Source organism: Anomaloglossus baeobatrachus, chromosome 6, assembly GCF_048569485.1.
Source record: "Anomaloglossus baeobatrachus isolate aAnoBae1 chromosome 6, aAnoBae1.hap1, whole genome shotgun sequence".
Classification (NCBI taxonomy): domain Eukaryota; kingdom Metazoa; phylum Chordata; class Amphibia; order Anura; family Aromobatidae; genus Anomaloglossus; species Anomaloglossus baeobatrachus.
Genome location: NC_134358.1, coordinates 465262602 through 465277180, shown reverse-complemented (window position 1 = coordinate 465277180; position 14579 = coordinate 465262602). Strand labels below are relative to the sequence as shown.

Sequence of the window (14579 nt, the reverse complement as noted above, 5' to 3'; positions counted from 1 at the left end):
TTGTATGTATAACAAATATAACAATAAACAAGTAACTGTAGAACACGTTTTCCCTTCTGGGAAATTTTTGGCTCTTTTCGCCATGCTGATGACTTCCCCTTTTCCTAGCCAAACTGTTGAGCTCCTTAGTCACCCCCCTTAGAGTATACGTTCTAGCCCCGGATTCACATGAGTCACATGAACAAGCCTTAAATAATGGCAAAAATAGTACAGTATGACAAAAACTCTATAAGGACTTCAAGTCCAACTTAGCTCTATTTTCTGGTGGTCATCCCCGCACTCAGAGCAGACAGATCCACTTCATTTATGCCTGGAAGTCGTTCCTGGACAAAGGCGAGTGAAAGTAAGAATGAAAGTGAATCTGGAAGTGGAACTGAAAGTAAGCGTGAGACTGAATATGCGAGAGAAAAAGAGTGAGACAGAGCGCGTGAGGTACTGAAAGTGAGCGTGAGACTGAAAATGAAACTGAGTATGAGAGTGAGTGTGAAACTGAAAGTAAGCGTGAAACTGAAAATGAGACTGAATATGTGAGGGAGAAAAAAAAAAAAAAAAAAAAAGTGTGAGACTGAGAGTGAGTGTGAGAGTGTGAGACTGAACGTTAGGAGTAAGACTGAAAGTGAAACTGATAGCAAGCGTGAAAGCAAAACTGTACATGAGAGAGTGAAATCAAGAGAGTGAGAGAGTGCGAGAACAGGACCAGCAATATCTAGTTCAGTTCAGTTATCATGAACCATTTCCAACAGTTAAGCGGGCTTTACACACTGCGATATCGCCCGAATTTTGTCGTTGGGGTCACGGTTTTGGTGACGCACTTCCGCAATCGTTAGCGATATAGCTTTGTGTAACAGCGTTCAGTGATGTAAAATCGTCGCAAAAGCGTGATTTATCGCTAATCGGCTACACGGGTCCTAATTCCCAAAAATCGTTACTTCAGCAGTAACGAGGTTGTTCCTCGTTCCTGCGGCATCACACATCGCTGCGTGTGACGCCGCAGGAGCGAGGAACGTCTCCCTACCTGCCTCCCGGCCGCTATGCGGAAGGAAGGAGGTGGGCGGGATGTTACGTCCCGCTCATCTCCGCCCCTCCGCTGCGATTGGGCGGCGGTTCAGTGATGTCGCTGTGACGCCGCACGGACCGCCCCCTTAGAAAGGAGGCGGTTCGCCGGTCACAGCGACGTCGCCGGACAGGTAAGTATGTGTGACGGCTCTGGGCGATGTTGTGCGGCACGGGCAGCGATATGCCCATGTCGCGCAACAGATGGGGGCGGGTACGCACACTAGCGATATCGTGACCGATATCGCAGTGTGTAAAGTAGCCTTTAGTCTCTGTGTTCCGAGCGAGGATTATTTTGTTGTTTTTGGCTCAATCTCCTTTCCTCTCTACTCTCCACCCGCGATTGCTCCTCAAAGCTTCTCGAGTCTTTCCCTGGGCCTCTTGGAGATCCTCCTCTGCTGGTCCCTTCTCCATTGTTTCCTCTTTTTTGTCCATCAGCCCGATTCTTATCTTGTTCTGCCATGAGAGTACGCTCTGCTTCTTTAAAGTCTTTGTAATATGCAAACGAGCCATTAAGATTTCTGACTTTCAGTGTGGCAGGGTATAGCAGTTGGCACTTGACTTTTTTGTTATACAGGAATGAACATACTTTGCTGAATTCTTTTCTCTTTCTGGAGACTTCTGCTGAATAATCGCCGAAAATTAGCAGTCTGTTGCCTTGGTAATGCAATGGTCGCTGTCTGTCTCTAAAGGCCCTCAGTATTTCCTCTTTATGTTTATAATCAAGATATTTGACTATCACTTGTCTAGCCCTCAGCGGGGCTTTCTTGTTTGGGTTTGGATCCTCTCCCCTATTCGCTTCTTGTTGTCTCAGTGGTCCCACTCTGTGCGCTCTTTCCACTCTGAATTTAGCCTTAATGCCCAGGGCCTGAGGTAACTCCTGTTCACATGTTATCCAGCTGTCCCAAAGATACCGATTCTGGCAGCCCCACAATGCGCAGATTATTTCGCCTCGATCGGTTCTCTAAGTCTTCCGCTTTATCTCTCAAATAATCGTTAGATTTCACTAGAGCTGCTATTTGCTCTTGCATAGCCATTATTTTCTCCTCTGAGTCAGATATTCTCTGCTCTGTTTCTGCCAGTCTAGATGCATGTCCACTAATCTGCTTTTGCATAGCTGCTAGGGATGTTTGTATGGCTGTTTCAATGGCCACTTTAATCTCTTTTGATAGCTGTGATGTCACTTCGGCAGCCAATTTTTTATAATCAACATTGAGCTCTTGTGCATGCTTGTCTTGGCCTGCAGGTGGTGCTGGTTTCTTAGTTCTCTTATTCTGAGCTGGGGATTTTCCACCCTCCCCCATTTGTTTACAGTATTTAGATAATGGTGTGGCCGGCAGTTTCTTGTTTGCTTTAGAAGGAATGTTACTGTTTCTGACATGCAGCTTCTGCTGGCATTTATCATGATTAGACACCTTATATTGCATGTCTAAGTGATCAGTCCGGTCTCCTGCGTCTCTGGCCACTCTTTGCTTGCTGCACTCCTCCTCCTCCTCTCTTTCTTGTTCCTCCATGTCCCCTTCCTCTATCCATTGTGTTTCTCCCTCTGCAATCCCCTGCAGCGATTTCTCTCCTGCTCCATCCTCCCCCGACCCCCCGCTCTCATCTCCTTCACTTCTCCCTCTCCTGCCTTCCATTACCACATCTTGCACTGGGGACTCTGGCTCCTCCTCCATCAGGCTTGTCGGTGCCATGACAGTCTCCTCTTCTCCACGCCGGCAGTCAGGATCTCCACTCCTGCAGGGCCCCTCACCACCACCAGCACTCCTCAGTAAGTACCGCTCCATAGCTGTGTGCTTCCTGCTACCAGACGTGCTGCTCTCTGCTCGCTCACTTGCCCGGGTATGCTGTTTATCGTCGGTTTCTCAGAGGGGTGTCGGGAGCTTCTCCTCTATGCTGCCTCCTCAGCCAGGACCGGAACTAAGGGACCGTTTTAACCGCTTAGGAAGCCTATTCAGGTGTTTTGTGGTAATTATTCTAATTTTCTGAGATAATGACTTTTGGGTTTTCATTGGCTGTAAGCCATAATTATCAACATTAACAGAAATAAAACTTGAAATAGATCACTCTGTGTGTAATGACTCTATATAATATATGTGTTTTTCCCTTTTTGTATTGAATTACTGAAATAAATTAACTTTTTGATGATATTCTTATTTATTGAGATGCACTTGTAAATATAAAATGATACTTGAGCTGCAGATTATACTGTATAAAAAAAAAAAGCTATAACAACGCCATATTTTCTTTCTACACCTCCTATTCTTTCCTGTGACATTAAGCCTATGATTGGTAAAACCAATAAAACCTTCATGAGCCGCCATTAATACATCCTCTCAATAGATTTACCTAACTACTGGTGGACAATTCAGCCTGATTTTTCATGAAGTTACAGTCTGTCTTTCCAGACTTTTTTTTATTTTAATTGCTTTTTATTACACATTTAAGACCTCAGTTGAAAAGATAGAAATTAATTACTGTACATGTAGCTGTGATCTGCAGTAATTGAATGAGTTAATTGCTTTGGTTTGTTATATAGGGCAATGTGTTAATTGATGTATAAAGTACATTGACGGCACTACCAACTTATAATATTGTCCATCTATTTAATAAATGAATGAGTCAATAAAAATCTACTAATAATGTCAAATGGTCAATCACATTTACAGCATACGGGAGACCTGCTATATCCTACGCTTAAGTTATACTAAGGACATACTTCCATTAGCACTTGGATTCGATGATCTGTATGGATTGTACACTGAGTACAGATAGGAGGTTATTTTGAGCGGATCTGCTTCAAAAAATGCCTAAGCAAATGTTTCAAAAACCCTTGAAAGACTCCTCCTATTATATTGTAAACATTTATTCCACTAAAATTTTGAAAAAAGTGGATCTCATTGTTTTGATAGAATTCTCTCCAAACTTGGCACTTTTCTAGAATAAAATACTGCAAAAAATGCTTAAAGGGCTATTCTCATCTCCAAGATCCTATCCCAATATGTAGATGTTGTAATAATGTTAGCAAATGCCTTCAATTAGAAATGTAGTATAGTTCTCCTGATATAGCCATGCCTCTTACCTCATGTGCAGGGCATTGCAGCTTGGCTATCCATGGTTTTGACCACATGCAACTAACTCACTATATGAGTGGACATAACCATGGATACCTAAGCTGCAATGTCCTGCACCCCATATTTAGAGGAAAAAAAGAGGGGGTGGGTCCCTCTTACAATCTGGTGGTCTCTTACCGGGGGGGAAGGCAGCAGTGGTGGAGCGGGGTCACAAGAGGCAGGGGCGGTGGTGAAGCAGGTCGATGTTGAGGGCGGGGAGGTTGGCGGGTGTCCGAGATGTTGCGAGGTAGGCAACTTCCAGAAACTGTCGGCGGTGTGTGCTTCAAAGAAATGTCCCCCGGAGTCCGATTGAGCTATCGGCTCAATGACAAGCCGAGATCTTATCTGCACAACGCGTCACCTCTGGGTGCTATTTTCCTTAATTGCGCTGCTGGGAAATCAATGGGCTGGAGGCAGCACATGCGCAGATGACATTTTGAGCCGAGAGCTCCATCTGCGCACATGCCGCCGATATTTTCAGGATTCCCCTCCCTCACCATCCTCTGTACAGGCCCCAGCACAGCGCCTGCTACATATTAGGATACGATGTTGGAGATGGGTATAACTCTTTTTAAGGAAAATCTTCTCACGTAAAATGCTTCAGAACTGCTTCATGAAACTGAAAACGCCACCAAAAACTCCCTAGGGCTATGTTCACACAGGGCGTTTTTTGCTCAGGTTTTATTTGCAGCAAAACCTCATCTTTTGCCAGGAAATAACCTCTGGTTTTGCCACAGTTTTGCACTTTATCATTGATTTTGTATGGGTGAAAAATCCAAAACCGTGAAAAGGATGACATTCTCATTCTTTAAAAATCAGAGCAAAAACAAGGTGGTTGACAAAATAGTCATGAAAAAAAACGTAGGAATCTCATAGGCTTTGTTGGGACTGTAAAGGCAGAGTTTTATAGGATGGATTTGCATAAATCCAAGGCAAAAACTATGCTAAAAATCAGCAAAAACATCAAAATGCCCTGTGTGAACATACTGTAGTCTAAAGGCTGCTTTACACGCAACGACCTCGCTAACAAGATGTCGTTGGGGTCACGCAATTCGTGACGCACATCCGGCCTCGTTAGCGATGTTGTTGCGTGTGAAACGCAGGAACGACCGTTAACGATCAAAATTACTTACCTTGTCGTTGACGCGTCGTTCCATTCCCAAATATCGTTGCTGCTGCAGGTACGATGTTGTTCGTCGTTCCTGTGGCAGCACACATCGCTATGTGTGACACCGCAGGAACGAGGAACATCACCGTACCTGCGGCCGCCCGCAATGAGGAAGGAAGGAGGTGGGCGGGATGTTCTTCCCGCTCATCTCCGCCCCTCCGCTTCTATTGGGCGGCCGCTTAGTGACGTTGCTGTGACGCCGAACGAACTGCCCCCTTAGAAAGGAGGCAGTTCGCCGGCCACAGCGACGTTGCTAGGCAGGTAATTATGTGTGACGGGTGTTAGCGATGTTGTGCGCCACGGGCAGCGATTTGCCCGTGACGCACAACCGATGGGGGTGGGTATGCTCGCTATCGATAGCGATATCGCAGCATGTAAAGCGGCCTTTAGGCTTTCTGCAATTGGAGTATTTTTGCATAGTTTTGTTTTGTTTGTTTTTTTTTATTAATAATAATAATAATAATAATAATAATAATAATAAAAAATAATATTATTTTTTTTTATTTATTTTTTTTTTTTGTTTAAGGTAACTGAGCATAACCTCCAAGTTGTTGAGGCGTTCTGCTTTCTTGAGGAGGACTTGAAGGGTGTCCCCTCAGTTTCTGCTCTGATAACTCTGGAAAAAGACACCATGTGCACATAGGCACAGACTATACGCACACAGAGTCTTTTGGAGCAGCAACTTAGAGGAACCTCTCAAAACCCTCCTAAAACAAATGTGAAGTTTTTGCTCCAGAAATACTCTGCGCTCATAGACAATAAGCAGAACATGCAAGTTTTTTTGAGTAGTTTTCCATTTTTCAGGAATATTTCGAGAGTTTGCGCTCATCAAAAAGTCTCCCTCTGCCCATATCCCTAAGAAGGAGCTTTTCTTGAAGATGATTCCACTAGAAAACCCAATTTTGACCACCTCAAAAAAGCTCCACTAATGATGTATACAGTGGTCTGTTTCCTTTCAATTTACACGGCTGTATCCCATAAATGGTTAATTCTGTCACCATATTTTGATGTCACTTCTTCTTCGAGGTCATTTCCTCAGTAACAATAGCTTTTTGTGCTGATCTGGTGCAATTCATCTGATTTCTGTAGTGTGTTTTCTCTTATTGTAGTTTGTACTAAAGTCACTGTATTGCACCATCACAGTGGTTGCTAGATTATAAAAGGTTAAATCTGCTAGAAAATCGGATCCTTTTAACTTCAGCAATGGATTCTGGCAGCGTCCTGTGTCCCTATATAACTCGTTCTGCAAACGCTTAGGGTTCACTAATTGGAGATGAATGTGAATTGATTCTTTGCTGGGTTGCACGCCGTCTTCTGGGACGGAGACTGATAAGTGACATCAGTAGAGACAAATATGGCGTTTTCCAATCAAGGGATGGGAATATCAAGTATTTTTACACTTCATTAGTCAAAACTGTCTGCCTCCATTCTCACGTGTGACATTAGAAATATAGCAATGTTGACACAATCTGAAGTATTTTGGCAAGTAACAGTTTGTACAATAACACAATGGGTTTTTAACAAAGTGCTGTAATATTTTTCCATGTCTTATCACAAATGAAAAAGGATAGAAAACACAGCTGCTAAATGGAAAACAGAAAGACTTGACTGATTTATAAGTTAAAGTGTAATTCCCAAATAATAAGTTATTCCCTATCCATGGGAAACTTAATGCTCACTTTGAGTCTTCGCTATCTTGAGATTGAGGCTCTAGAACCCGGGAACTTGGCACTACCAAGCCTCATCTTGGATGGAGCAGAGATGAACATTTTTGACCTCTGTGCCATTCATTTTCTATGGGACAACCAGAGAAAGCAGACTAGGCTTTTGGTATGTCTGATTCCGTGAAATCTTGATGACCCATGAGGAGTCCTGAAAAGCGGTGTATCCCAGCAAAGTATAGTTTGATTCGGTCCTTGGTAAGTCTTGCCTGTTGGCCTGTATATTTATTGAACAATGGGCATTTGGTATCTGGGCTTATTCCCATCTTGTCAAGCTGGTAAGACATATGGTTATTTGGCTCTTCCCAGCCTAAAATAGTAGCCCACAGCCACCCCAGAAGTGATGCATCCATTAGATGCTTTGCCCAGCTCTTCATTGTCCTGATGCGGTGACAGTTGGGGGAATATTTTGGGGGGTTACTGACAGCTGTGAATTGACAGCTGGCATCAAACTCAGGGGTTAGTAATGTACAACCTGGCAAGTCCAAAGTAAATAAAAAAAAAAAAAAACAGACTCAGGAAGAGATGGTTTATTTGAATAAAGACTCCCCTACACTCCCTTGTTAACTAAATTATTAATTTAAAAAAAATCCTCTAAGTTCCGACATAATCCAATGGTGTAATGTCCCACAACGCTCATCGAATCCTATGGAGCCTCATTCTCAGAACGAGGCTCAGTAGGTCACTCGTGGTCAGTGGCAGGCACAAAATTTCTCACAAGCCGTGAGAAATTCTGTGCCTGCCACTGACACGAGTGATCTATAGAGCCTCATTCTCAGAACAAGGCTCCATAGGATTCTATGGATATCTTGGGAAATTACCTGAACTTAAAAACATTTATTTATTTTTTGTTTATGAACACTGAACTTTGCTGTTTGGGTTCACTCATCTCTATTGGCATATTGTTTGCCCTACAGCCATTTATAGTGTATAGGGGCTTTTAAGCCTTTTACCTGCTAACACATTTGCACTTGCTCAGTAATTGTATAAAATACTATGAGTAGTAGCTGTTAATTTATGCCTTTGATTCCTGTGGAGCTAAAAAAAGGAAATGGTGAAATTCTCACCGGAAAACTGTAATTGGCTTTGTGGAATGATTCATTCACTCACATGATGCAGATGTACACAGAGAAGCTACTGACAAATGTTGCCACGTGTTTGTAAAGTAACAAACCTTGGCTAGATTTCTAGAAACATTTGTATTCCTGAAGGAAAACTATTAGAAAAAAAGTGAAAACAAAAAGATGAGATGCTAATGAATGAAGTTGCTGCTACTTTGCTTACCGCGGTTTCATTTTACATGCTTATGACAACACTTCATAAAAGAGAGATTGGTTGGGTGAATGAGTGCTTGTATCCATATACAAACATTTAAAGGAGTTTTCCAAAATTCGAAATAGGGAGAAGATGATATAAAATAACGCAAGAACCAACAATGTAATGTTAGAGGGGTTATCGCATCAACAAAGTACATTTTAATTAATAGATCTTGGAATAATAATAAGTTCCACAACTGGATATGTTAAGAAGACGTTCCCTTGCTGAGATAATCTTATAAATGTGACCCTGCCATGTACTATGTAATGACTAGAGCATGGTCTGTAATACAACTGGCTGCAGCGGAAACGTCTCTGTTGTGACCTATTTTTAGATAGAGAACAGATTAAGTCCCACCCATTTGGCAAAGAAAGGAGGTGTTGTCATAGTTGGCCACCAGCAGGATCTCTACAAGACTAAGGCCTTGTGCCCACGTGGCTTTTTTATGCTTTTTTTCTTGCTTATTTTAATCAATAAAAGCAAAGAAAAAGCATCCCAGCAAAGTCTATGAGAATCGTGACTTGCTGTGCACACACTGCTTCTTTTTTCCTTGCATAGTTTGTTGCTGAAAAAAGAAGCAGCATGTCAATTGTTTCTGCATTTTTATAATCCCCTGTAATGCTTTATCACTACAGGGGATTATAGCACAGCACTTCGCCTCACACACTGTGCATACACCATGGTGTGTGAGGGTCTCCGTAGCTCAGAAACCCGGGGTCATCATGGTTACATCCCAGGGTTACTGTGGCAGTGATTGGGTCCCTGTTATCCCAATGCAGGGACCTGAGCGCCAGAGAGAGGTAAGCGATCACTCTCCCTGCTTTTTGAATGCTGCGATTGCACTGATCGCAGCATTCAGGGGGTTAAACTGTCTGGAGTGGCCCAGGCACTGCTCCAGGCAGAGAGAGCGCTCCAGGCAGAGAGAGCCGGGTCCCAAATGTAACATCAGCCAGCGCCTGGCAGCGATCGCGGGGGTACAGCGCATGAACCCCCGCGATCGCCATGACTAAAAAAAAAAAGCACAAAAAGAAACAGGAAAAAACACATGAAAAAACGCGCAAATACAATAATAAAACGCATGTTTTTTCAGCTTTTTTTTTTCTTGCCAAAACATTCTTTTTTGTGTGCAGATCTCATGTATAGTGCCTGTAGACAATATTACCCATAATATTCTGCGTGATAAGGAGCTTTTGTAGGAGAATACATTAGATCACAGAGATTTAACAGCAGACCAAGTGTCTTCCGGTCTGTAATACAGACCCACAGCGACGCCATGTGCTGTTGGTAACATAAGCCTTTAGGCCTTTTGGAAAATGAAATCGGCCTAGAATGAGAACTGTTGTCAGTCACTAATCCAGCTTCGCACTAGTTCTGATTAATCTCCCCAATAACCATTATAGCAGAAATTAGTGCAGGAAGTGTTGCCATGGAGAATGAGCTTGATAACCTTTCTAATCTGTTGCTTTCTCCTCTAAATTTATAGAATTCTTGCAAGTGTTCTGGCTATCAATAATACAGCCACTGGTGAAAAATATCAATTGTCAAAAAAAACAGCAAATAGTAAAATATAACTTTTAATTAATGTTTCTCTAAAAAAGGGAAGAAACCTTGCCTTTATTAAAATAATGCCATATGAAGGGTATAATACTGTATCGCCCTTGGAGGACTACAAAAAGGGCCCATACACCCTATCAGCTGGCATCAACAAACAAACATAAAGACTGGTTACTAATGGCAACCAAACCAAGAGCACTTGATTAGATCGGTATAAACAGGACTCCAGACCTCAGGGTCATTTCACCCCAGCACTGCCTATTTCCAAGATTATACCATACCATACACTCCTATACCAGATAGAGGAGATGGGAACACTACCACCTATAACAGTGTTGAAACAATCAAAGTAGTGCCCAAAAAGACTAAACAACAGGATAAATAATCAAAGCCCCATTGTATCCTTGTCTGGTTAGAAAAATGGAACAATCTCACCCATGTCGGTGTGTTCAATTTCCATACAGGCAATTTGCCACCATCAATGGCGTATCCACGGACACTTCCACTCTGGATCCGGGACCCCTTCCAAAGTGACAAAATGCTGTTTATATCCCCAATTCTCCTTCTCCCGACGCGTTTCCTATATGCTATTCTTCAGGGGAGTCAATTTAAGGAGATGCAGGTTTTTAGTGAAAGAACCTCAAAGGGTTCACTATAAAGAGAAAAACGGGATAAAACCGGGGGGTCATAATCACAATACCCCTGCAAACGTCCGATTTTTAGAGAAAACAAGAGAAAGTAAGTGGCTTACCAGATGGTGACAGCTGGGATCCTTTTTGCTGTACACCTCTGTCCATAAACACACAGGTTTAAATGGATGCCGCTTACCCGCCGGCGTCTGACATCACTTCCGCTAGTGCTTCCACCGCTTCCGCTCAATGGAACGCAGCGGTGGAACGCAAGGTCTCACAGGAAGCTACGTCATAGCCGCCCGGCGCACACATAACACCTACACAGTAGGATGTTTGAATGGGACGCTGACGCGCCTATCTGGCCCGCCTCCTCGCCGCACATAGACGGCTCACTAGTCACGCATGTGCTTAGTCTATATGAACGGACAACAATTGCTTATCTACTTTTTAAACATATAGCAGACAGCGGGGCATGGGTCCAGAAATACCAGATGACATGCACAGGTTACCAACCCCGGACAACAACTATAATAACAAAACTAGATATTCAAAAAGAAATGAATTCCCAGAGAAATAAATAAAGGAAAAGATTTTTTTAAAAAACGACTAAAATGCCAAAATGGCAAATGAAAGTGAGTGACCCTGAGAGAGACTGGAGAGGCAAGAATGGCCAATGACGACCTCAAGACCAAATGGAGGGGAGGGGATTGGTAGCTCACAGTTAAAGATTAAGAGGGAGAAGAAAACCTACCTAACACTCCACCACCAACTAAAGCTGACTCACCCCGCTTAACCTACCTACCTGCGGAGGTCGGCACCCTAGAGGGACGGTGGTTGGCGCCCCCGCTCATCCGATGACTCTCCCTCCTAGCTAACAATAATCCTTTCAACTACAAAAAGGGTGCATAAGATAAAAAAATAAGATTTAAAAAATCTTTTCCTTTATTTATTTCTCTGGGTAAGCGGCATCCATTTAAACCTGTGTGTTTATGGACAGAGGTGTACAGCAAAAAGGATCCCAGCTGTCACCATCTGGTAAGCCACTTACTTTCTCTTGTTTTCTCTAAAAATCGGACGTTTGCAGGGGTATTGTGATTATGACCCCCCGGTTTTATCCCGTTTTTCTCTTTATAGTGAACCCTTTGAGGTTCTTTCACTAAAAACCTGCATCTCCTTATATTGACTCCCCTGAAGAATAGCATATAGGAAACGCGTCGGGAGAAGGAGAATTGGGGATATAAACAGCATTTTGTCACTTTGGAAGGGGTCCCGGATCCAGAGTGGAAGTGTCCGTGGATACGCCATTGATGGTGGCAAATTGCCTGTATGGAAATTGAACACACCGACATGGGTGAGATTGTTCCATTTTTCTAACCAGACAAGGATACAATGGGGCTTTGATTATTTACCCTTTTGTTTAGTCATTTTGGGCACTACTTTGATTGTTTCAACACTGTTATAGGTGGTGGTGTTCCCATCTCCTCTATCTGGTATATGAGGGTATGGTATGGTATAATCTTGGAAATAGGCAGTGCTGGGGTGAAATGACCCTGAGGTCTGGAGTCCTGTTTATACCGATCTAATCAAGTGCTCTTGGTTTGGTTGCCATTAGTAACCAGTCTTTATGTTTGTTTGTTGATGCCAGCTGATAGGGTGTATGGGCCCTTTTTGTAGTCCTCCAAGGGCGATACAGTATTATACCCTTCATATGGCATTATTTTAATAAAGGCAAGGTTTCTTCCCTTTTTTAGAGAAACATTAATTAAAAGTTATATTTTACTATTTGCTGTTTTTTTTGACAAGTGTTCTGGCTACCATTGTCTCCCTGCTGGCAAGACGTCTTCAGAACTCTGGGAAAGGTTAATGACGATCCCTAGAAGTTAGACCTTGTTGATAGTCCATTGGAGATATATATATCAGGAGTATTCCTGTTTTTTCCACTTATTACATGGTAGGATTGGCTGATACTAGACAACTCGTGTATTTTTTTTTAAAGGTCAAGATTAACAGACAAAGATACAGCAAAAATAAAAAAAAAATAACATTGCATTATAAATAATTGGTCGTACAATACCATCATCTAATAGAAAAGTAAATCTCTAACAAGGAAGAGGTATGCTGAAATTACCTTTCCGTATTGGAGTTTTAACCAGGTCTGGTCCAGAGGATCACACAACACCTACTGAAATAATTTAGGAAAATCTAATGAATCCTAAAACAAAATCCAAACCTTTCCAGATTTTCATAAATTAGTCTAAAGGCTGCTTTACACGTGTCGATATCTCGTGCAATCGCATTTGTGATCGCACCCGCTTCCATCGTTTGTGCGGCACGGGCAATTTGTTGCCCGTGTCGCACAAAGTCAGTAACCCCTGTCACACATACTTACCTCCCGAACGACCTCGCTGTGGGCGGTGAACATCCACTTCCTGTAGGGGGAGGGACGTTCGGCGTCACAGCGACGTCACACAGGGGCCGCCCAATAGAAGCGGAGGGGCGGAGATGAGCGGGACGTAAACATCCCACCCACCTCCTTCCTTCCGCATTGCCGGCGGCCGCAGGTAAGCTGCAGTTCATCGTTCCCGGGGTGTCACACTGAGTGACGTGTGCTGCCTCGGGAACAATGAACAACCGGAGCACAGAAGGACGTTCGATTTTTATTTTTTTATTTTTTTTTTTTTTTTTTTTTTTTTCTTTTTTCTTTTTTCTTTAAAATGAGCGACGTGTCAACAAGCAACGATACAGTGAGTATTTTTGCTCGTTCACAGTTGCTCATTTGTGTTACACGCTACGATATGTCAAATGAGGCCGGATGTGCGTCACTAACGACGTGACCCCGACGACATATCATTTGATATATGGTAGCGTGTAAAGCCCGCTTTAGTGTTTAGAAATTTCAGCAGGAAGTTCTTCCTTCTGCAAATGTTAAACATTTCAGTGTACCATTCCGTTATAGTCGGTATTTCAGATGATTTTCAGTAACATGGAATCACTGAGCAGCTGTTAAGCAAAAGCAAAGTATATTTTTCTTAGGATAGCTTATCAAATAGGGTAGAATGGAGAGCAGAGCAATGTCACGGCCCTGACTTGCGGAGCGGCTCCTGTGCCGGGTCCTTTTGTTGTGTCCTCCTGCCTATATCTGGACTTCTACTACGTCTTGCGTGCTGTATTAATGTTCTTCTTTGCCCTGTGACGGATCGTTCCTTGCACTTGGTCGTTCGCAGGTTGCGGGAAGGGCTTACTCACACGCTGCTTCTGGGTAATTGCTCTGCTTTATCTAGAAGTGTTCACGCCTAGATTGGCGCCAGTCGTATTCTCTGGTTAGTTGCGGTAAGCGCCTGGCTACTGGTTATTCAGTGATTTGATCTTGGTACTCATCCCGGACTGAACTCTGACTTGTCTCTGCCTTTCCCCCCCTGACTTTTCCGTTCCCGTCTGGTTCCCGACTTCGGCTCCCCTCCTGACTACGCCTTTTGCCTGTCCCTTATGTTTGTATGTACTTTCCTGGTTACCTGAGCCCCGGTTTGTTTTACGACCTCGCTCCTGTCTGCTCAGAGTCTCTTTGTGCCCTCTCGGTTCTGACCCCGGCCTGCCTGACTTCCCTCCATCTCTGGTGTCCTCAGTGCCATCTAGCTTACTACCTGTTACTGCATCTCTCAGTGATTAGTTCCTCACTCCTCTGTGGGAGGGATGATACAAGCAATCTGAGATCTGTTTTGAACCCTACCCCCAGTAACTATGGTAGATGATCATTCGAAAAAAGTTTCTCCCAAAATGGTTTAATCTTACTGTATTCCCACAGTATGCGAAGAATGGAACCCTTTTCAATTTCACAAGGCCAATATGTATCTTGGACAGAGGGAAAAATCGCATTTATGTACGTATGATGGGTAATGGTACCACTTCGTAAGCATTTTTATATTTTTTTTTTTTCTAAGCTGAGCAAGCAACAGAGAGTTAGTGAGTGAATAGAAATCCCAATTTTGCCATGTTACTTTCTCTGATCAAACAGTTATATAGT

General features: G+C 43.1%; 1 protein-coding gene across 1 annotated transcript in view; it reads left to right on the top strand.

Moving 5' to 3' along the window:
• Positions 1-14579, top strand: part of PLCL2 (phospholipase C like 2) — a 296128-nt gene that overhangs the window by 31648 nt on the left and 249901 nt on the right. The gene's annotated exons all lie outside the window — the stretch shown is intronic.